Here is a 25,404-nt window from a genome sequence, read left to right as displayed (position 1 = left end):
TGTGCACTAAACATGGAGCACTGAACAGGGAACACTGAACAGGGAACACTGAACAGGGAACACTGAACACTGCACACTGTACAGGGAACACTGAACACTGCGCACTGAACATGGAACACTGAACAGGGAACACTGAACAGGGAACACTGAACACTGTACACTGAACAGGGAACACTGGACACTGCGCACTGAACATGGAACACTGAACACTGCACACTGAACATGGAACACTGAACACACTGCACTAAACATGGAGCACTGAACACTGCACACTGAACAGGGAACACTGAACGCTGCACTGAACGTAGAACACTGAACACTGCGCACTGAACATGGAACACTGAACACTGTGCACTAAACATGGAGCACTGAACACTGCACACTGAACAGGGAACACTGAACACTGCACACTGAACAGGGAACACTGAACACTGTGCACTAAACATGGAGCACTGAACACTGCACACTGAACATAGAACACTGAACACTGCGCACTGAACATAGAACACTGAACACTGCACTGAACATGGAACACTGAACACTGTGCACTGAACATGGATCTCTGAACCCTGTGCACTGAACATGGAACACTGAACACTGCGCACTGAACTTGGAACACTGAACACTGTGCACTGAACATGGGACACTGAACATGGAACACTGAACATGGAACACTGAACACTGCACAGTAAAGATGGAACACTGAACACTGCACACTGAACACTGCGCACTGAACATGGAACACTGAACGCTGTGCACTGAACATGGAACACTGAACACTTCACACTGAACATGGAACACTGAACACTGCACACTGAACAGGGAACACTGAACACTGCAGACTGAACATGGAACACTGAACACTGCACACTGAACATGGAACACTGAACACTGTGCACTGAACATGGAACACTGAACCCTGTGCACTGAACATGGAACACTGAACACTGTACACTGAACATGGAACACTGAACACTGCACACTGAACAGGGAACACTGAACACCGCACACTGAACATGGAACACTGAACATGGAACACTGAACATAGAACACTGAACACTGCACTGAACATGGAACACTGAACACTGTGCACTGAACATGGATCACTGAAACCTGTGCACTGAACATGGAACACTGAACCCTGTGCACTGAACATGGAACACTGAACACTGTACACTGAACAGGGAACACTGAACACTGTACACTGAACATGGAACACTGAACACTGCACACTGAACAGGGAACACTGAACACCGCACACTGAACATGGAACACTGAACATGGAACACTGAACATAGAACACTGAACACTGCACTGAACATGGAACACTGAACACTGTGCACTGAACATGGAACACTGAACACTGTGCACTGAACATGGATCACTGAAACCTGTGCACTGAACATGGAACACTGAACACTGTGCACTGAACATGGAACACTGAACACTGTGCACTGAACAGGGAACACTGAACACCGCACACTGAACATGGAACACTGAACATGGAACACTGAACACCGCGCACTGAACATAGAACACTGAACACTGCACTGAACATGGAACACTGAACACTGTGCACTGAACATGGATCACTGAAACCTGTGCACTGAACATGGAACACTGAACACTGTGCACTGAACATGGAACACTGAACACTGTGCACTGAACATGGAACACTGAACACTGCACTGAACATGGAACACTGAACACTGTGCACTGAACATAGAACACTGAACACTGCACTGAACATGGAACACTGAACACTGTGCACTGAACATGGATCACTGAACACTGTGCACTGAACATGGAACACTGAACACTGTGCACTGAACATGGAACACTGAACACTGCACTGAACATGGAACACTGAACACTGTGCACTGAACATGGAACACTGAACACTGTGCACTGAACATGGATCACTGAACACTGCACAGTAAAGATGGAACACTGAACACTGCGCAGTGAACATGGAACACTGAACACTGTGCACTGAACATGGAACACTGAACACTGCGCAGTGAACATGGAACACTGAACACTGCACACTGAACATGTAACACTGAACATGGAGCACTGAACACTGCGCACTGAACATGGAACATTGAACACTGCACAGAACATGTAACACTGAACACTGCGCACTGAACTTGGAACACTGAACACTGCGCACTGAACATGGAACACTGAACATGGAACACTGAACACTGCACAGTAAAGATGGAACACTGAACACTGCGCAGTGAACATGGAACACTGAACACTGCGCACTGAACTTGGAACACTGAATGCTGCGCACTGAACATGGAACACTGAACACTTCACACTGAACATGGAACACTGAACACTGCGCAGTGAACATGGAACACTGAACACTTCACACTGAACATGGAACACTGAACACTGCGCACTGAACTTGGAACACTGAACACTGTGCACTGAACTTGGAACACTGAACACTGTGCAGTGAACATGGAACACTGAACCCAGTGCACTGAACATGGGACACTGAACATGGAACACTGAACATGGAACACTGAACACTGTGCAGTGAACATGTAACACTGAACACTGCGCACTGAACTTGGAACACTGAACACTGCGCACTGAACTTGGAACACTGAACACTGTGCACTGAACATGGGACACTGAACATGGAACACTGAACATGGAACACTGAACACTGCACAGTAAAGATGGAACACTGAACACTGCGCAGTGAACATGGAACACTGAACACTGCACACTGAACATGGAACACTGAACACTGTGCACTAAACATGGAACACTGAACACTGCACACTGAACAGAGAACACTGAACACTGCACACTGAACATGGAACACTGAACACTGTGCACTAAACATGGAACACTGTACACTGCACACTGAACACTGCACTATGAACAGGGAACACTGAACACTGCACACTGAACAGAGAACACTGAACACTGCACACTGAACATGGAACACTGAACACTGTGCACTATGAACATGGAACACTGAACACTGTGCACTGAACATGGAACACTGAACAACTGCACACTGAACAGAGAACACTGAACACTGCACTGAACGTAGAACATTGAACACTGCGCACTGAACATGGAACACTGAACATAGAACAGTGAACACTGCACACTGAACAGGGAACACTGAACACTGCACACTGAACATGGAACACTGAACACTGCACACTGAACATGGAACACTGAACACTGTGCACTGAACATGGAACACTGAACATGGAACACTGAACACTGCGCACTGAACATAGAACACTGAACACTGCACTGAACATGGAACACTGAACACTGTGCACTGAACATGGATCGCTGAACCCTGTGCACTGAACATGGGACACTGAACATGGAACACTGAACATGGAACACTGAACACTGCACAGTAAAGATGGAACACTGAACACTGCACACTGAACACTGCGCACTGAACATGGAACACTGAACATGGAACACTGAACACTGCACAGTAAAGATGGAACACTGAACACTGCACACTGAACAGTGCGCACTGAACATGGAACACTGAACATAGAACACTGAACACTGCACTGAACATGGAACACTGAACACTGTGCACTGAACATGGATCACTGAACCCTGTGCACTGAACATGGAACACTGAACACTGCGCACTGAACTTGGAACACTGAACACTGTGCACTGAACATGGGACACTGAACATGGAACACTGAACATGGAACACTGAACACTGCACAGTAAAGATGGAACACTGAACACTGCACACTGAACACTGTGCACTGAACATGGAACACTGAACGCTGTGCACTGAACATGGAACACTGAACACTTCACACTGAACATGGAACACTGAACACTGCACACTGAACAGGGAACACTGAACACCACACACTGAACATGGAACACTGAACATGGAACACTGAACATAGAACACTGAACACTGCACTGAACATGGAACACTGAACACTGTGCACTGAACATGGATCACTGAAACCTGTGCACTGAACATGGAACACTGAACACTGTGCACTGAACATGGAACACTGAACACTGTGCACTGAACAGGGAACACTGAACACCGCACACTGAACATGGAACACTGAACATGGAACACTGAACACCGCGCACTGAACATAGAACACTGAACACTGCACTGAACATGGAACACTGAACACTGTGCACTGAACATGGAACACTGAACACTGCGCACTGAACATGGAACACTGAACACTGTGCACTGAACATGGAACACTGAACACTCTGCACTGAACATGGAACACTGAACATGGATCACTGAACACTGCACAGTAAAGATGGAACACTGAACACTGCGCAGTGAACATGGAACACTGAACACTGTGCATTGAACATGGAACACTGAACACTGCGCAGTGAACATGGAACACTGAACACTGCACACTGAACATGTAACACTGAACATGGAGCACTGAACACTGCGCACTGAACATGGAACATTGAACACTGCACAGAACATGTAACACTGAACACTGCGCACTGAACTTGGAACACTGAACACTGCGCACTGAACATGGAACACTGAACATGGAACACTGAACACTGCACAGTAAAGATGGAACACTGAACACTGCGCAGTGAACATGGAACACTGAACACTGCGCAGTGAACATGGAACACTGAACACTGCACACTGAACATGGAACACTGAACACTGCGCACTGAACGTGGAACACTGAATGCTGCGCACTGAACATGGAACACTGAACACTTCACACTGAACATGGAACACTGAATGCTGCGCACTGAACATGGAACACTGAACACTGCGCACTGAACTTGGAACACTGAACACTGTGCACTGAACTTGGAACACTGAACACTGTGCAGTGAACATGGAACACTGAACCCTGTGCACTGAACATGGGACACTGAACATGGAACACTGAACATGGAACACTGAACACTGTGCAGTGAACATGTAACACTGAACACTGCGCACTGAACTTGGAACACTGAACACTGCGCACTGAACTTGGAACACTGAACGCTGTGCACTGAACATGGAACACTGAACACTTCACACTGAACATGGAACACTGAACACTGCGCACTGAACATGGAACACTGAACACTGCAGACTGAACATGGAACACGGAACACTGCACACTGAACATGGAACACTGAACACTGCGCACTGAACATGGAACACTGAACACTGCAGACTGAACATGGAACACGGAACACTGCACACTGAACATGGAACACTGAACACTGCGCAGTGAACATGGAACACTGAACACTGCAGACTGAACATGGAACACTGAACCCTGTGCACTGAACATGGAGCACTGAACACTGTGCACTGAACATGGAACACTGAACACTGTACACTGAACATGGAACACTGAACACTGCACACTGAACAGGGAACACTGAACACTGCACACTGAACAGAGAACACTGAACACTGAACATGGAACACTGAACACTGTGCACTAAACATGGAGCACTGAACAGGGAACACTGAACAGGGAACACTGAACAGGGAACACTGAACACTGCACACTGTACAGGGAACACTGAACACTGCGCACTGAACATGGAACACTGAACAGGGAACACTGAACAGGGAACACTGAACACTGTACACTGAACAGGGAACACTGGACACTGCGCACTGAACATGGAACACTGAACACTGCACACTGAACATGGAACACTGAACACTGTGCACTAAACATGGAGCACTGAACACTGCACACTGAACAGGGAACACTGAACGCTGCACTGAATGTAGAACACTGAACACTGCGCACTGAACATGGAACACTGAACACTGTGCACTAAACATGGAGCACTGAACACTGCACACTGAACAGGGAACACTGAACACTGCACACTGAACAGGGAACACTGAACACTGTGCACTAAACATGGAGCACTGAACACTGCACACTGAACATAGAACACTGAACACTGCGCACTGAACAGGGAACACTGAACAGGGAACACTGAACAGGGAACACTGAACACTGTGCACTGAACATGGATCACTGAACCCTGTGCACTGAACATGGAACACTGAACACTGCGCACTGAACTTGGAACACTGAACACTGTGCACTGAACATGGGACACTGAACATGGAACACTGAACATGGAACACTGAACACTGCACAGTAAAGATGGAACACTGAACACTGCACACTGAACACTGCGCACTGAACATGGAACACTGAACGCTGTGCACTGAACATGGAACACTGAACACTTCACACTGAACATGGAACACTGAACACTGCACACTGAACATGGAACACTGAACACTGCAGACTGAACATGGAACACGGAACACTGCACACTGAACATGGAACACTGAACACTGCGCACTGAACATGGAACACTGAACCCTGTGCACTGAACATGGAACACTGAACACTGTACACTGAACATGGAACACTGAACACTGCACACTGAACAGGGAACACTGAACACCGCACACTGAACATGGAACACTGAACATGGAACACTGAACATAGAACACTGAACACTGCACTGAACATGGAACACTGAACACTGTGCACTGAACATGGATCACTGAAACCTGTGCACTGAACATGGAACACTGAACACTGTGCACTGAACATGGAACACTGAACACTGTGCACTGAACAGGGAACACTGAACACCGCACACTGAACATGGAACACTGAACATGGAACACTGAACACCGCGCACTGAACATAGAACACTGAACACTGCACTGAACATGGAACACTGAACACTGTGCACTGAACATGGATCACTGAAACCTGTGCACTGAACATGGAACACTGAACACTGTGCACTGAACATGGAACACTGAACACTGTGCACTGAACATGGAACACTGAACATGGATCACTGAACACTGCACAGTAAAGATGGAACACTGAACACTGCGCAGTGAACATGGAACACTGAACACTGTGCATTGAACATGGAACACTGAACACTGCGCAGTGAACATGGAACACTGAACACTGCACACTGAACATGTAACACTGAACATGGAGCACTGAACACTGCGCACTGAACATGGAACATTGAACACTGCACAGAACATGTAACACTGAACACTGCGCACTGAACTTGGAACACTGAACACTGCGCACTGAACATGGAACACTGAACATGGAACACTGAACACTGCACAGTAAAGATGGAACACTGAACACTGCGCAGTGAACATGGAACACTGAACACTGCACACTGAACATGGAACACTGAACACTGCGCACTGAACTTGGAACACTGAATGCTGCGCACTGAACATGGAACACTGAACACTTCACACTGAACATGGAACACTGAATGCTGCGCACTGAACATGGAACACTGAACACTGCGCACTGAACTTGGAACACTGAACACTGTGCACTGAACTTGGAACACTGAACACTGTGCAGTGAACATGGAACACTGAACCCTGTGCACTGAACATGGGACACTGAACATGGAACACTGAACATGGAACACAGAACACTGTGCAGTGAACATGTAACACTGAACACTGCGCACTGAACTTGGAACACTGAACACTGCGCACTGAACTTGGAACACTGAACGCTGTGCACTGAACATGGAACACTGAACACTTCACACTGAACATGGAACACTGAACACTGCGCACTGAACATGGAACACTGAACACTGCAGACTGAACATGGAACACGGAACACTGCACACTGAACATGGAACACTGAACACTGCGCACTGAACATGGAACACTGAACACTGCAGACTGAACATGGAACACGGAACACTGCACACTGAACATGGAACACTGAACACTGCGCAGTGAACATGGAACACTGAACACTGCAGACTGAACATGGAACACTGAACCCTGTGCACTGAACATGGAGCACTGAACACTGTGCACTGAACATGGAACACTGAACACTGTAAACTGAACATGGAACACTGAACACTGCACACTGAACAGGGAACACTGAACACCGCACACTGTACAGAGAACACTGAACACTGCACACTGAACAGAGAACACTGAACACTGAACATGGAACACTGAACACTGTGCACTAAACATGGAGCACTGAACAGGGAACACTGAACAGGGAACACTGAACAGGGAACACTGAACACTGCACACTGTACAGGGAACACTGAACACTGCGCACTGAACATGGAACACTGAACAGGGAACACTGAACAGGGAACACTGAACACTGTACACTGAACAGGGAACACTGGACACTGCGCACTGAACATGGAACACTGAACACTGCACACTGAACATGGAACACTGAACACTGTGCACTAAACATGGAGCACTGAACACTGCACACTGAACAGGGAACACTGAACGCTGCACTGAACGTAGAACACTGAACACTGCGCACTGAACATGGAACACTGAACACTGTGCACTAAACATGGAGCACTGAACACTGCACACTGAACAGGGAACACTGAACACTGCACACTGAACAGGGAACACTGAACACTGTGCACTAAACATGGAGCACTGAACACTGCACACTGAACATAGAACACTGAACACTGCGCACTGAACATAGAACACTGAACACTGTGCACTGAACATGGATCTCTGAACCCTGTGCACTGAACATGGAACACTGAACACTGCGCACTGAACTTGGAACACTGAACACTGTGCACTGAACATGGGACACTGAACATGGAACACTGAACATGGAACACTGAACACTGCACTGAACATGGAACACTGAACACTGTGCACTGAACATGGATCACTGAAACCTGTGCACTGAACATGGAACACTGAACACTGTGCACTGAACATGGAACACTGAACACTGTGCACTGAACAGGGAACACTGAACACCGCACACTGAACATGGAACACTGAACATGGAACACTGAACACCGCGCACTGAACATAGAACACTGAACACTGCACTGAACATGGAACACTGAACATGGAACACTGAACATGGAAAACTGAACACTGTGCAGTGAACATGGATCACTGAAACCTGTGCACTGAACATGGAACACTGAACACTGTGCACTGAACATGGAACACTGAACACTGTGCACTGAACATGGAACACTGAACACTGTGCACTGAACATGGAACACTGAACACTGCACTGAACATGGAACACTGAACACTGTGCACTGAACATAGAACACTGAACACTGCACTGAACATGGAACACTGAACACTGTGCACTGAACATGGATCACTGAAACCTGTGCACTGAACATGGAACACTGAACACTGTGCACTGAACATGGAACACTGAACACTGCGCAGTGAACATGGAACACTGAACACTGTGCAGTGAACATGGAACACTGAACACTGTGCATTGAACATGGAACACTGAACACTGCGCAGTGAACATGGAACACTGAACACTGCACACTGAACATGTAACACTGAACATGGAGCACTGAACACTGCGCACTGAACATGGAACATTGAACACTGCACAGAACATGTAACACTGAACACTGCGCACTGAACTTGGAACACTGAACACTGCGCACTGAACATGGAACACTGAACATGGAACACTGAACACTGCACAGTAAAGATGGAACACTGAACACTGCGCAGTGAACATGGAACACTGAACACTGCGCAGTGAACATGGAACACTGAACACTGTGCACTGAACTTGGAACACTGAACACTGCGCACTGAACTTGGAACACTGAATGCTGCGCACTGAACATGGAACACTGAACACTTCACACTGAACATGGAACACTGAACACTGCGCAGTGAACATGGAACACTGAACACTTCACACTGAACATGGAACACTGAACACTGCGCACTGAACTTGGAACACTGAACACTGTGCACTGAACTTGGAACACTGAACACTGTGCAGTGAACATGGAACACTGAACCCTGTGCACTGAACATGGGACACTGAACATGGAACACTGAACATGGAACACTGAACAAGGAAAACTGAACACTGTGCAGTGAACATGTAACACTGAACACTGCGCACTGAACTTGGAACACTGAACACTGCGCACTGAACTTGGAACACTGAACACTGTGCACTGAACATGGGACACTGAACATGGAACACTGAACATGGAACACTGAACACTGCACAGTAAAGATGGAACACTGAACACTGCGCAGTGAACATGGAACACTGAACACTGCACACTGAACATGGAACACTGAACACTGTGCACTAAACATGGAACACTGAACACTGCACACTGAACAGAGAACACTGAACACTGCACACTGAACATGGAACACTGAACACTGTGCACTAAACATGGAACACTGTACACTGCACACTGAACACTGCACTATGAACAGGGAACACTGAACACTGCACACTGAACAGAGAACACTGAACACTGCACACTGAACATGGAACACTGAACACTGTGCACTATGAACATGGAACACTGAACACTGTGCACTGAACATGGAACACTGAACAACTGCACACTGAACAGAGAACACTGAACACTGCACTGAACGTAGAACATTGAACACTGCGCACTGAACATGGAACACTGAACATAGAACAGTGAACACTGCACACTGAACAGGGAACACTGAACACTGCACACTGAACATGGAACACTGAACACTGCACTGAACATGGAACACTGAACACTGTGCACTGAACATGGATCGCTGAACCCTGTGCACTGAACATGGGACACTGAACATGGAACACTGAACATGGAACACTGTACACTGCACAGTAAAGATGGAACACTGAACACTGCACACTGAACACTGCGCACTGAACATGGAACACTGAACATGGAACACTGAACACTGCACAGTAAAGATGGAACACTGAACACTGCACACTGAACAGTGCGCACTGAACATGGAACACTGAACATAGAACACTGAACACTGCACTGAACATGGAACACTGAACACTGTGCACTGAACATGGATCACTGAACCCTGTGCACTGAACATGGAACACTGAACACTGCGCACTGAACTTGGAACACTGAACACTGTGCACTGAACATGGGACACTGAACATGGAACACTGAACATGGAACACTGAACACTGCACAGTAAAGATGGAACACTGAACACTGCACACTGAACACTGCGCACTGAACATGGAACACTGAACGCTGTGCACTGAACATGGAACACTGAACACTTCACACTGAACATGGAACACTGAACACTGCACACTGAACATGGAACACTGAACACTGCAGACTGAACATGGAACACGGAACACTGCACACTGAACATGGAACACTGAACACTGCGCACTGAACATGGAACACTGAACACTGCACTGAACATGGAACACTGAACCCTGTGCACTGAACATGGAACACTGAACACTGTACACTGAACATGGAACACTGAACACTGCACACTGAACAGGGAACACTGAACACCGCACACTGAACATGGAACACTGAACATGGAACACTGAACATAGAACACTGAACACTGCACTGAACATGGAACACTGAACACTGTGCACTGAACATGGAACACTGAACACTGCACTGAACATGGAACACTGAACACTGTGCACTGAACAGGGAACACTGAACACCGCACACTGAACATGGAACACTGAACATGGAACACTGAACACCGCGCACTGAACATAGAACACTGAACACTGCACTGAACATGGAACACTGAACACTGTGCACTGAACATGGATCACTGAAACCTGTGCACTGAACATGGAACACTGAACACTGTGCACTGAACATGGAACACTGAACACTGTGCACTGAACATGGAACACTGAACACTGCACACTGAACAGGGAACACTGAACACTGTGCACTGAACATGGATCACTGAACACTGCACAGTAAAGATGGAACACTGAACACTGCGCAGTGAACATGGAACACTGAACACTGTGCATTGAACATGGAACACTGAACACTGCGCAGTGAACATGGAACACTGAACACTGCACACTGAACATGTAACACTGAACATGGAGCACTGAACACTGCGCACTGAACATGGAACATTGAACACTGCACAGAACATGTAACACTGAACACTGCGCACTGAACTTGGAACACTGAACACTGCGCACTGAACATGGAACACTGAACATGGAACACTGAACACTGCACAGTAAAGATGGAACACTGAACACTGCGCAGTGAACATGGAACACTGAACACTGCGCAGTGAACATGGAACACTGAACACTGCACACTGAACATGGAACACTGAACACTGCGCACTGAACTTGGAACACTGAATGCTGCGCACTGAACATGGAACACTGAACACTTCACACTGAACATGGAACACTGAATGCTGCGCACTGAACATGGAACACTGAACACTGCGCACTGAACTTGGAACACTGAACACTGTGCACTGAACTTGGAACACTGAACACTGTGCAGTGAACATGGAACACTGAACCCTGTGCACTGAACATGGGACACTGAACATGGAACACTGAACATGGAACACTGAACACTGTGCAGTGAACATGTAACACTGAACACTGCGCACTGAACTTGGAACACTGAACACTGCGCACTGAACTTGGAACACTGAACACTGTGCACTGAACATGGGACACTGAACATGGAACACTGAACATGGAACACTGAACACTGCACAGTAAAGATGGAACACTGAACACTGCGCAGTGAACATGGAACACTGAACACTGCACACTGAACACTGCACACTGAACATGGAACACTGAACACTGTGCACTAAACATGGAACACTGAACACTGCACACTGAACAGGGAACACTGAACACTGCACACTGAACATGGAACACTGAACACTGTGCACTAAACATGGAACACTGAACACTGTGCACTATGAACATGGAACACTGAACACTGTGCACTGAACATGGAAAACTGAACAACTGCACACTGAACAGAGAACACTGAACACTGCACTGAACGTAGAACATTGAACACTGCGCACTGAACATGGAACACTGAACATAGAACAGTGAACACTGCACACTGAACAGGGAACACTGAACACTGCACACTGAACATGGAACACTGAACACTGCACACTGAACATGGAACACTGAACACTGTGCACTGAACATGGAACACTGAACATGGAACACTGAACACTGCGCACTGAACATAGAACACTGAACTCTGCACTGAACATGGAACACTGAACACTGTGCACTGAACATGGATCGCTGAACCCTGTGCACTGAACATGGGACACTGAACATGGAACACTGAACATGGAACACTGAACACTGCACAGTAAAGATGGAACACTGAACACTGCACACTGAACACTGCGCACTGAACACTTCACACTGAACATAGAACACTGAACACTGCACTGAACATGGAACACTGAACACTGTGCACTGAACATGGATCACTGAACCCTGTGCACTGAACATGGAACACTGAACATGGAACACTGAACATGGAACACTGAACACTGCACAGTAAAGATGGAACACTGAACACTGCACACTGAACACTTCACACTGAACATGGAACACTGAACACTGCACACTGAACATGGAACACTGAACACTGTGCACTGAACTTGGAACAGTGAACACTGCGCACTGAACATGGAACACTGAACGCTGTGCACTGAACATGGAACACTGAACACTTCACACTGAACATGGAACACTGAACACTGCGCACTGAACATGGAACACTGAACACTGCAGACTGAACATGGAACACGGAACACTGCACACTGAACATGGAACACTGAACACTGCGCAGTGAACATGGAACACTGAACCCTGTGCATTGAACATGGAACACTGAACCCTGTGCACTGAACATGGAACACTGAACACTGTACACTGAACATGGAACACTGAACACTGCACACTGTACAGAGAACACTGAACACTGCACACTGAACAGAGAACACTGAACACTGCACACTGAACAGAGAACACTGAACACTGCACACTGAACAAGGAACACTGAACATGGAGCACTGAACACTGCGCACTGAACATGGAACATTGAACACTGCACAGAACATGTAACACTGAACACTGCACACTGAACATGGAACACTGAACACTGCACACTGAACATGGAACACTGAACATGGAACACTGAACACTTCACACTGAACATGGAACACTGAACACTGCGCACTGAACATGGAACACTGAACACTGCAGACTGAACATGGAACACGGAACACTGCACACTGAACATGGAACACTGAACACTGCGCAGTGAACATGGAACACTGAACCCTGTGCATTGAACATGGAACACTGAACCCTGTGCACTGAACATGGAACACTGAACACTGTGCACTGAACATGGAACACTGAACACTGTACACTGAACATGGAACACTGAACACTGCACACTGAACAGGGAACACTGAACACCGTACACTGTACAGAGAACACTGAACACTGCACACTGAACAGAGAACACTGAACACTGCACACTGAACATGGAACACTGAACACTGTGCACTAAACATGGAGCACTGAACAGGGAACACTGAACAGGGAACACTGAACAGGGAACACTGAACACTGCACACTGTACAGGGAACACTGAACACTGCGCACTGAACATGGAACACTGAACAGGGAACACTGAACAGGGAACACTGAACACTGTACACTGAACAGGGAACACTGAACACTGCGCACTGAACATGGAACACTGAACACTGCACACTGAACATGGAACACTGAACACTGTGCACTAAACATGGAGCACTGAACACTGCACACTGAACAGGGAACACTGAACACTGCGCACTGAACAGGGAACACTGAACACTGTGCACTGAACAGGGAACACTGAACGCTGCACTGAACGTAGAACACTGAACACTGCGCACTGAACATGGAACACTGAACACTGTGCACTAAACATGGAGCACTGAACACTGTGCACTAAACATGGAGCACTGAACAGGGAACACTGAACAGGGAACACTGAACAGGGAACACTGAACACTGCACACTGTACAGGGAACACTGAACACTGCGCACTGAACATGGAACACTGAACAGGGAACACTGAACAGGGAACACTGAACACTGTACACTGAACAGGGAACACTGAACACTGCGCACTGAACATGGAACACTGAACACTGCACACTGAACATGGAACACTGAACACTGTGCACTAAACATGGAGCACTGAACACTGCACACTGAACAGGGAACACTGAACACTGCGCACTGAACAGGGAACACTGAACACTGTGCACTGAACAGGGAACACTGAACGCTGCACTGAACGTAGAACACTGAACACTGCGCACTGAACATGGAACACTGAACACTGTGCACTAAACATGGAGCACTGCACACTGCACACTGAACATGGAACACTGAACACTGCACACTGAACATAGAACACTGAACACTGCACTGAACAGGGAACACTGAACACTGTGCACTAAACATGGAGCACTGAACACTGCACACTGAACATGGAACACTGAACACTGCACACTGAACATGGGACACTGAACACTGCGCACTGAACTTGGAACACTGAACACTGTGCACTGAACATGGGACACTGAACATGGAACACTGAACATGGAACACTGAACACTGCACAGTAAAGATGGAACACTGAACACTGCACACTGAACACTGCGCACTGAACATGGAACACTGAACACTGCGCACTGAACATGGAACACTGAACACTTCACACTGAACATGGAACACTGAACACTGCACACTGAACATGGAACACTGAACATGGAACACTGAACACTTCACACTGAACATGGAACACGGAACACTGCACACTGAACATGGAACACTGAACACTGCGCACTGAACATGGAACACTGAACCCTTTGCACTGAACATGGAACACTGAACACTGTGCACTGAACATGGAACACTGAACACTGTACACTGAACATGGAATACTGAACACTGCACACTGAACAGGGAACACTGAACACCGCACACTGAACATGGAACACTGAACATGGAACACTGAACACTGCGCACTGAACATAGAACACTGAACACTGCACTGAACATGGAACACTGAACACTGTGCACTGAACATGGAACACTGAACATGGATCACTGAACACTGCACTGAACATGGAACACTGAACACAGTGCACTGAACATGGATCACTGAAACCTGTGCACTGAACATGGAACACTGAACACTGTGCACTGAACATGGAACACTGAACATGGATCACTGAACACTGCACAGTAAAGATGGAACACTGAACACTGCGCAGTGAACATGGAACACTGAACACTGTGCACTGAACATGGAGCACTGAACACTGCGCACTGAACATGGAACACTGAACATGGAACACTGAACACTGCACAGTAAAGATGGAACACTGAACACTGCGCAGTGAACATGGAACACTGAACACTGCGCACTGAACATGGAACACTGAACGCTGCGCACTGAACATGGAACACTGAACACTTCACACTGAACATGGAACACTGAACACTGTGCACTGAACATGGAACACTGAACACTGCGCACTGAACTTGGAACACTGAACACTGTGCACTGAACTTGGAACACTGAACACTGTGCAGTGAACATGGAACACTGAACCCTGTGCACTGAACTTGGAACACTGAACACTGTGCACTGAACATGGATCACTGAAACCTGTGCACTGTACATGGAACACTGAACACTGCACACTGAACATGGAACACTGAACACTGCACACTGAACATGGAACACTGAACACTGTGCACTGAACATGGAACACTGAACACTGCACACTGAACATGGAACACTGACCACTGCGCACTGAACATGGAACACTGAACACTGCGCACTGAACATGGAACACTGAACACTGTGTACTGAACTTGGAACACTGAACACTGCACACTGAACTTGGAACACTGAACACTGTGCACTAAACATGGAACACTGAACAACTGCACACTGAACAGAGAACACTGAACACTGCACTGAACGTAGAACACTGAACACTGCGCACTGAACATGGAACACTGAACATAGAACAGTGAACACTGCACACTGAACAGGGAACACTGAACACTGCACACTGAACATGGAACACTGAACACTGTGCACTGAACATGGAACACTGAACACTGCACTGAACATGGAACACTGAACACTGCACTGAACATGGAACACTGAACACTGTGCACTGAACATGGATCACTGAACCCTGTGCACTGAACATGGAACACTGAACACTGCGCACTGAACTTGGAAGACTGAACACTGTGCACTGAACATGGGACACTGAACATGGAACACTGAACATGGAACACTGAACACTGCACAGTAAAGATGGAACACTGAACACTGCACACTGAACACTTCACACTGAACATGGAACACTGAACACTGCACACTGAACATGGAACACTGAACACTGTGCACTGAACTTGGAACAGTGAACACTGCGCACTGAACATGGAACACTGAACGCTGTGCACTGAACATGGAACACTGAACACTTCACACTGAACATGGAACACTGAACACTGTGCACTGAACATGGAACACTGAACACTGCGCACTGAACATGGAACACTGAACACTGCACACTGAACATGGAACACTGAACCCTGTGCATTGAACATGGAACACTGAACCCTGTGCACTGAACATGGAACACTGAACACTGTGCACTGAACATGGAACACTGAACCCTGTGCACTGAACATGGAACACTGAACACTGTGCACTGAACATGGAACACTGAACCCTGTGCACTGAACATGGAACACTGAACACTGCACACTGAACAGGGAACACTGAACACCGCACACTGTACAGAGAACACTGAACACTGAACATGGAACACTGAACACTATGCACTAAACATGGAACATTGAACACTGCACAGAACATGTAACACTGAATACTGTGCACTGAACTTGGAACACTGAACACTGCGCACTGAACATGGAACACTGAACGCTGTGCACTGAACATGGAACACTGAACACTTCACACTGAACATGGATCACTGAACACTGCGCACTGAACATGGAACACTGAACACTGCAGACTGAACATGGAACACGGAACACTGCACACTGAACATGGAACACTGAACACTGCGCACTGAACATGGAACACTGAACACTGCAGACTGAACATGGAACACGGAACACTGCACACTGAACATGGAACACTGAACACTGCGCAGTGAACATGGAACACTGAACACTGCAGACTGAACATGGAACACTGAACCCTGTGCACTGAACATGGAGCACTGAACACTGTGCACTGAACATGGAACACTGAACACTGTACACTGAACATGGAACACTGAACACTGCATACTGAACAGGGAACACTGAACACCGCACACTGTACAGAGAACACTGAACACTGCACACTGAACAGAGAACACTGAACACTGAACATGGAACACTGAGCACTGTGCACTAAACATGGAGCACTGAACAGGGAACACTGAACAGGGAACACTGAACAGGGAACACTGAACACTGGACACTGTACAGGGAACACTGAACACTGCGCACTGAACATGGAACACTGAACAGGGAACACTGAACAGGGAACACTGAACACTGTACACTGAACAGGGAACACTGGACACTGCGCACTGAACATGGAACACTGAACACTGCACACTGAACATGGAACACTGAACACTGTGCACTAAACATGGAGCACTGAACACTGCACACTGAACAGAGAACACTGAACGCTGCACTGAACGTAGAACACTGAACACTGCGCACTGAACATGGAACACTGAACACTGCACACTGAACATGGAACACTGAACACTGTGCACTGAACATGGAACACTGAACATGGAACACTGAACACTGCACACTGAACATGGAACACTGAACACTGTGCACTAAACATGGAGCACTGAACACTGCACACTGAACAGAGAACACTGAACGCTGCACTGAACGTAGAACACTGAACACTGCACACTGAACATGGAACACTGAACACTGCACACTGAACATGGAACACTGAACACTGTGCACTGAACATGGAACACTGAACATGGAACACTGAACACTGCGCACTGAACATAGAACACTGAACACTGCACTGAACATAGAACACTGAACACTGCACTGAACATGGATCACTGAACACTGCACACTGAACATGGAACACTGAACACTGTGCACTGAACATGGATCGCTGAACCCTGTGCACTGAACATGGGACACTGAACATGGAACACTGAACATGGAACACTGAACACTGCACAGTAAAGATGGAACACTGAACACTGCACACTGAACACTGCGCACTGAACATGGAACACTGAACATGGAACACTGAACACTGCACAGTAAAGATGGAACACTGAACACTGCACACTGAACAGTGCGCACTGAACATGGAACACTGAACATAGAACACTGAACACTGCACTGAACATGGAACACTGAACACTGTGCACTGAACATGGATCACTGAACCCTGTGCACTGAACATGGAACACTGAACACTGCGCACTGAACTTGGAACACTGAACACTGTGCACTGAACATGGGACACTGAACATGGAACACTGAACATGGAACACTGAACACTGCACAGTAAAGATGGAACACTGAACACTGCACACTGAACACTGCGCACTGAACATGGAACACTGAACGCTGTGCACTGAACATGGAACACTGAACACTTCACACTGAACATGGAACACTGAACACTGCACACTGAACATGGAACACTGAACACTGCAGACTGAACATGGAACACGGAACACTGCACACTGAACATGGAACACTGAACACTGCGCACTGAACATGGAACACTGAACCCTGTGCACTGAACATGGAACACTGAACACTGTACACTGAACATGGAACACTGAACACTGCACACTGAACAGGGAACACTGAACACCGCACACTGAACATGGAACACTGAACATGGAACACTGAACATAGAACACTGAACACTGCACTGAACATGGAACACTGAACACTGTGCACTGAACATGGATCACTGAACACTGTACACTGAACATGGAACACTGAAACCTGTGCACTGAACATGGAACACTGAACACTGTGCACTGAACATGGAACTCTGAACACTGTGCACTGAACAGGGAACACTGAACACCGCACACTGAACATGGAACACTGAACATGGAACACTGAACACCGCGCACTGAACATAGAACACTGAACACTGCACTGAACATGGAACACTGAACACTGTGCACTGAACATGGATCACTGAAACCTGTGCACTGAACATGGAACACTGAACACTGTGCACTGAACATGGAACACTGAACACTGTGCACTGAACATGGAACACTGAACACTGTGCACTGAACATGGAACACTGAACATGGATCACTGAACACTGCACAGTAAAGATGGAACACTGAACACTGCGCAGTGAACATGGAACACTGAACATGGATCACTGAACACTGCACAGTAAAGATGGAACACTGAACACTGTGCATTGAACATGGAACACTGAACACTGCACACTGAACATGTAACACTGAACATGGAGCACTGAACACTGCGCACTGAACATGGAACATTGAACACTGCACAGAACATGTAACACTGAACACTGCGCACTGAACTTGGAACACTGAACACTGCGCACTGAACATGGAACACTGAACATGGAACACTGAACACTGCACAGTAAAGATGGAACACTGAACACTGCGCAGTGAACATGGAACACTGAACACTGCGCAGTGAACATGGAACACTGAACACTGCACACTGAACATGGAACACTGAACACTGCGCACTGAACTTGGAACACTGAATGCTGCGCACTGAACATGGAACACTGAACACTTCACACTGAACATGGAACACTGAATGCTGCGCACTGAACATGGAACACTGAACACTGCGCACTGAACTTGGAACACTGAACACTGTGCACTGAACTTGGAACACTGAACACTGTGCAGTGAACATGGAACACTGAACCCTGTGCACTGAACATGGGACACTGAACATGGAACACTGAACATGGAACACTGAACACTGTGCAGTGAACATGTAACACTGAACACTGCGCACTGAACTTGGAACACTGAACACTGTGCACTGAACATGGGACACTGAACATGGAACACTGAACATGGAACACTGAACACTGCACAGTAAAGATGGAACACTGAACACTGCGCAGTGAACATGGAACACTGAACACTGCACACTGAACACTGCACACTGAACATGGAACACTGAACACTGTGCACTAAACATGGAACACTGAACACTGCACACTGAACAGAGAACACTGAACACTGCACACTGAACATGGAACACTGAACACTGTGCACTAAACATGGAACACTGAACACTGTGCACTATGAACATGGAACACTGAACACTGTGCACTGAACATGGAACACTGAACAACTGCACACTGAACAGAGAACACTGAACACTGCACTGAACGTAGAACATTGAACACTGCGCACTGAACATGGAACACTGAACATAGAACAGTGAACACTGCACACTGAACAGGGAACACTGAACACTGCACACTGAACATGGAACACTGAACACTGCACACTGAACATGGAACACTGAACACTGTGCACTGAACATGGAACACTGAACATGGAACACTGAACACTGCGCACTGAACATAGAACACTGAACTCTGCACTGAACATGGAACACTGAACACTGTGCACTAAACATGGAACACTGAACACTGTGCACTATGAACATGGAACACTGAACACTGTGCACTGAACATGGAAAACTGAACAACTGCACACTGAACAGAGAACACTGAACACTGCACTGAACGTAGAACATTGAACACTGCGCACTGAACATGGAACACTGAACATAGAACAGTGAACACTGCACACTGAACAGGGAACACTGAACACTGCACACTGAACATGGAACACTGAACACTGCACACTGAACATGGAACACTGAACACTGTGCACTGAACATGGAACACTGAACATGGAACACTGAACACTGCGCACTGAACATAGAACACTGAACTCTGCACTGAACATGGAACACTGAACACTGTGCACTGAACATGGATCGCTGAACCCTGTGCACTGAACATGGGACACTGAACATGGAACACTGAACATGGAACACTGAACACTGCACAGTAAAGATGGAACACTGAACACTGCACACTGAACACTGCGCACTGAACATGGAACACTGAACATGGAACACTGAACACTGCACAGTAGAGATGGAACACTGAACACTGCACACTGAACAGTGCGCACTGAACATGGAACACTGAACATAGAACACTGAACACTGCACTGAACATGGAACACTGAACACTGTGCACTGAACATGGATCACTGAACCCTGTGCACTGAACATGGAACACTGAACATGGAACACTGAACATGGAACACTGAACACTGCACAGTAAAGATGGAACACTGAACACTGCACACTGAACACTTCACACTGAACATGGAACACTGAACACTGCACACTGAACATGGAACACTGAACACTGTGCACTGAACTTGGAACAGTGAACACTGCGCACTGAACATGGAACACTGAACGCTGTGCACTGAACATGGAACACTGAACACTTCACACTGAACATGGAACACTGAACACTGCGCACTGAACATGGAACACTGAACACTGCAGACTGAACATGGAACACGGAACACTGCACACTGAACATGGAACACTGAACACTGCGCAGTGAACATGGAACACTGAACCCTGTGCATTGACCATGGAACACTGAACCCTGTGCACTGAACATGGAACACTGAACACTGTACACTGAACATGGAACACTGAACACTGCACACTGTACAGAGAACACTGAACACTGCACACTGAACAGAGAACACTGAACACTGCACACTGAACAGAGAACACTGAACACTGCACACTGAACATGGAACACTGAACATGGAGCACTGAACACTGCGCACTGAACATGGAACATTGAACACTGCACAGAACATGTAACACTGAACACTGCACACTGAACATGGAACACTGAACACTGCACACTGAACATGGAACACTGAACATGGAACACTGAACACTTCACACTGAACATGGAACACTGAACACTGCGCACTGAACATGGAACACTGAACACTGCAGACTGAACATGGAACACGGAACACTGCACACTGAACATGGAACACTGAACACTGCGCAGTGAACATGGAACACTGAACCCTGTGCATTGAACATGGAACACTGAACCCTGTGCACTGAACATGGAACACTGAACACTGTGCACTGAACATGGAACACTGAACACTGTACACTGAACATGGAACACTGAACACTGCACACTGAACAGGGAACACTGAACACCGTACACTGTACAGAGAACACTGAACACTGCACACTGAACAGAGAACACTGAACACTGCACACTGAACATGGAACACTGAACACTGTGCACTAAACATGGAGCACTGAACAGGGAACACTGAACAGGGAACACTGAACACTGCACACTGTACAGGGAACACTGAACACTGCGCACTGAACATGGAACACTGAACAGGGAACACTGAACAGGGAACACTGAACACTGTACACTGAACAGGGAACACTGAACACTGCGCACTGAACATGGAACACTGAACACTGCACACTGAACATGGAACACTGAACACTGTGCACTAAACATGGAGCACTGAACACTGCACACTGAACAGGGAACACTGAACACTGCGCACTGAACAGGGAACACTGAACACTGTGCACTGAACAGGGAACACTGAACGCTGCACTGAACGTAGAACACTGAACACTGCGCACTGAACATGGAACACTGAACACTGTGCACTAAACATGGAGCACTGAACACTGTGCACTAAACATGGAGCACTGAACAGGGAACACTGAACAGGGAACACTGAACAGGGAACACTGAACACTGCACACTGTACAGGGAACACTGAACACTGCGCACTGAACATGGAACACTGAACAGGGAACACTGAACAGGGAACACTGAACACTGTACACTGAACAGGGAACACTGAACACTGCGCACTGAACATGGAACACTGAACACTGCACACTGAACATGGAACACTGAACACTGTGCACTAAACATGGAGCACTGAACACTGCACACTGAACAGGGAACACTGAACACTGCGCACTGAACAGGGAACACTGAACACTGTGCACTGAACAGGGAACACTGAACGCTGCACTGAACGTAGAACACTGAACACTGCGCACTGAACATGGAACACTGAACACTGTGCACTAAACATGGAGCACTGCACACTGCACACTGAACATGGAACACTGAACACTGCACACTGAACATAGAACACTGAACACTGCACTGAACAGGGAACACTGAACACTGTGCACTAAACATGGAGCACTGAACACTGCACACTGAACATGGAACACTGAACACTGCACACTGAACATGGGACACTGAACACTGCGCACTGAACTTGGAACACTGAACACTGTGCACTGAACATGGGACACTGAACATGGAACACTGAACATGGAACACTGAACACTGCACAGTAAAGATGGAACACTGAACACTGCACACTGAACACTGTGCACTGAACACTGTGCAGTGAACATGGAACACTGAACACTGCGCACTGAACATGGAACACTGAACACTGTGTACTGAACTTGGAACACTGAACACTGCACACTGAACTTGGAACACTGAACACTGTGCACTAAACATGGAACACTGAACAACTGCACACTGAACAGAGAACACTGAACACTGCACTGAACGTAGAACACTGAACACTGCGCACTGAACATGGAACACTGAACATAGAACAGTGAACACTGCACACTGAACAGGGAACACTGAACACTGCACACTGAACATGGAACACTGAACACTGCACACTGAACATGGAACACTGAACACTGTGCACTGAACATGGAACACTGAACACTGCACTGAACATGGAACACTGAACACTGCACTGAACATGGAACACTGAACACTGTGCACTGAACATGGATCACTGAACCCTGTGCACTGAACATGGAACACTGAACACTGCGCACTGAACTTGGAAGACTGAACACTGTGCACTGAACATGGGACACTGAACATGGAACACTGAACATGGAACACTGAACACTGCACAGTAAAGATGGAACACTGAACACTGCACACTGAACACATCACACTGAACATGGAACACTGAACACTGCACACTGAACATGGAACACTGAACACTGTGCACTGAACTTGGAACAGTGAACACTGCGCACTGAACATGGAACACTGAACGCTGTGCACTGAACATGGAACACTGAACACTTCACACTGAACATGGAACACTGAACACTGTGCACTGAACATGGAACACTGAACACTGCGCACTGAACATGGAACACTGAACACTGCAGACTGAACATGGAACACTGAACACTGCACACTGAA

This window comes from Chiloscyllium punctatum, chromosome 47 (genome assembly GCF_047496795.1).
Source record: "Chiloscyllium punctatum isolate Juve2018m chromosome 47, sChiPun1.3, whole genome shotgun sequence".
Lineage (NCBI taxonomy): Eukaryota > Metazoa > Chordata > Chondrichthyes > Orectolobiformes > Hemiscylliidae > Chiloscyllium > Chiloscyllium punctatum.
The sequence above is the reverse complement of the archived record's forward strand: the minus strand, read 5'-3'. Positions refer to the sequence as shown.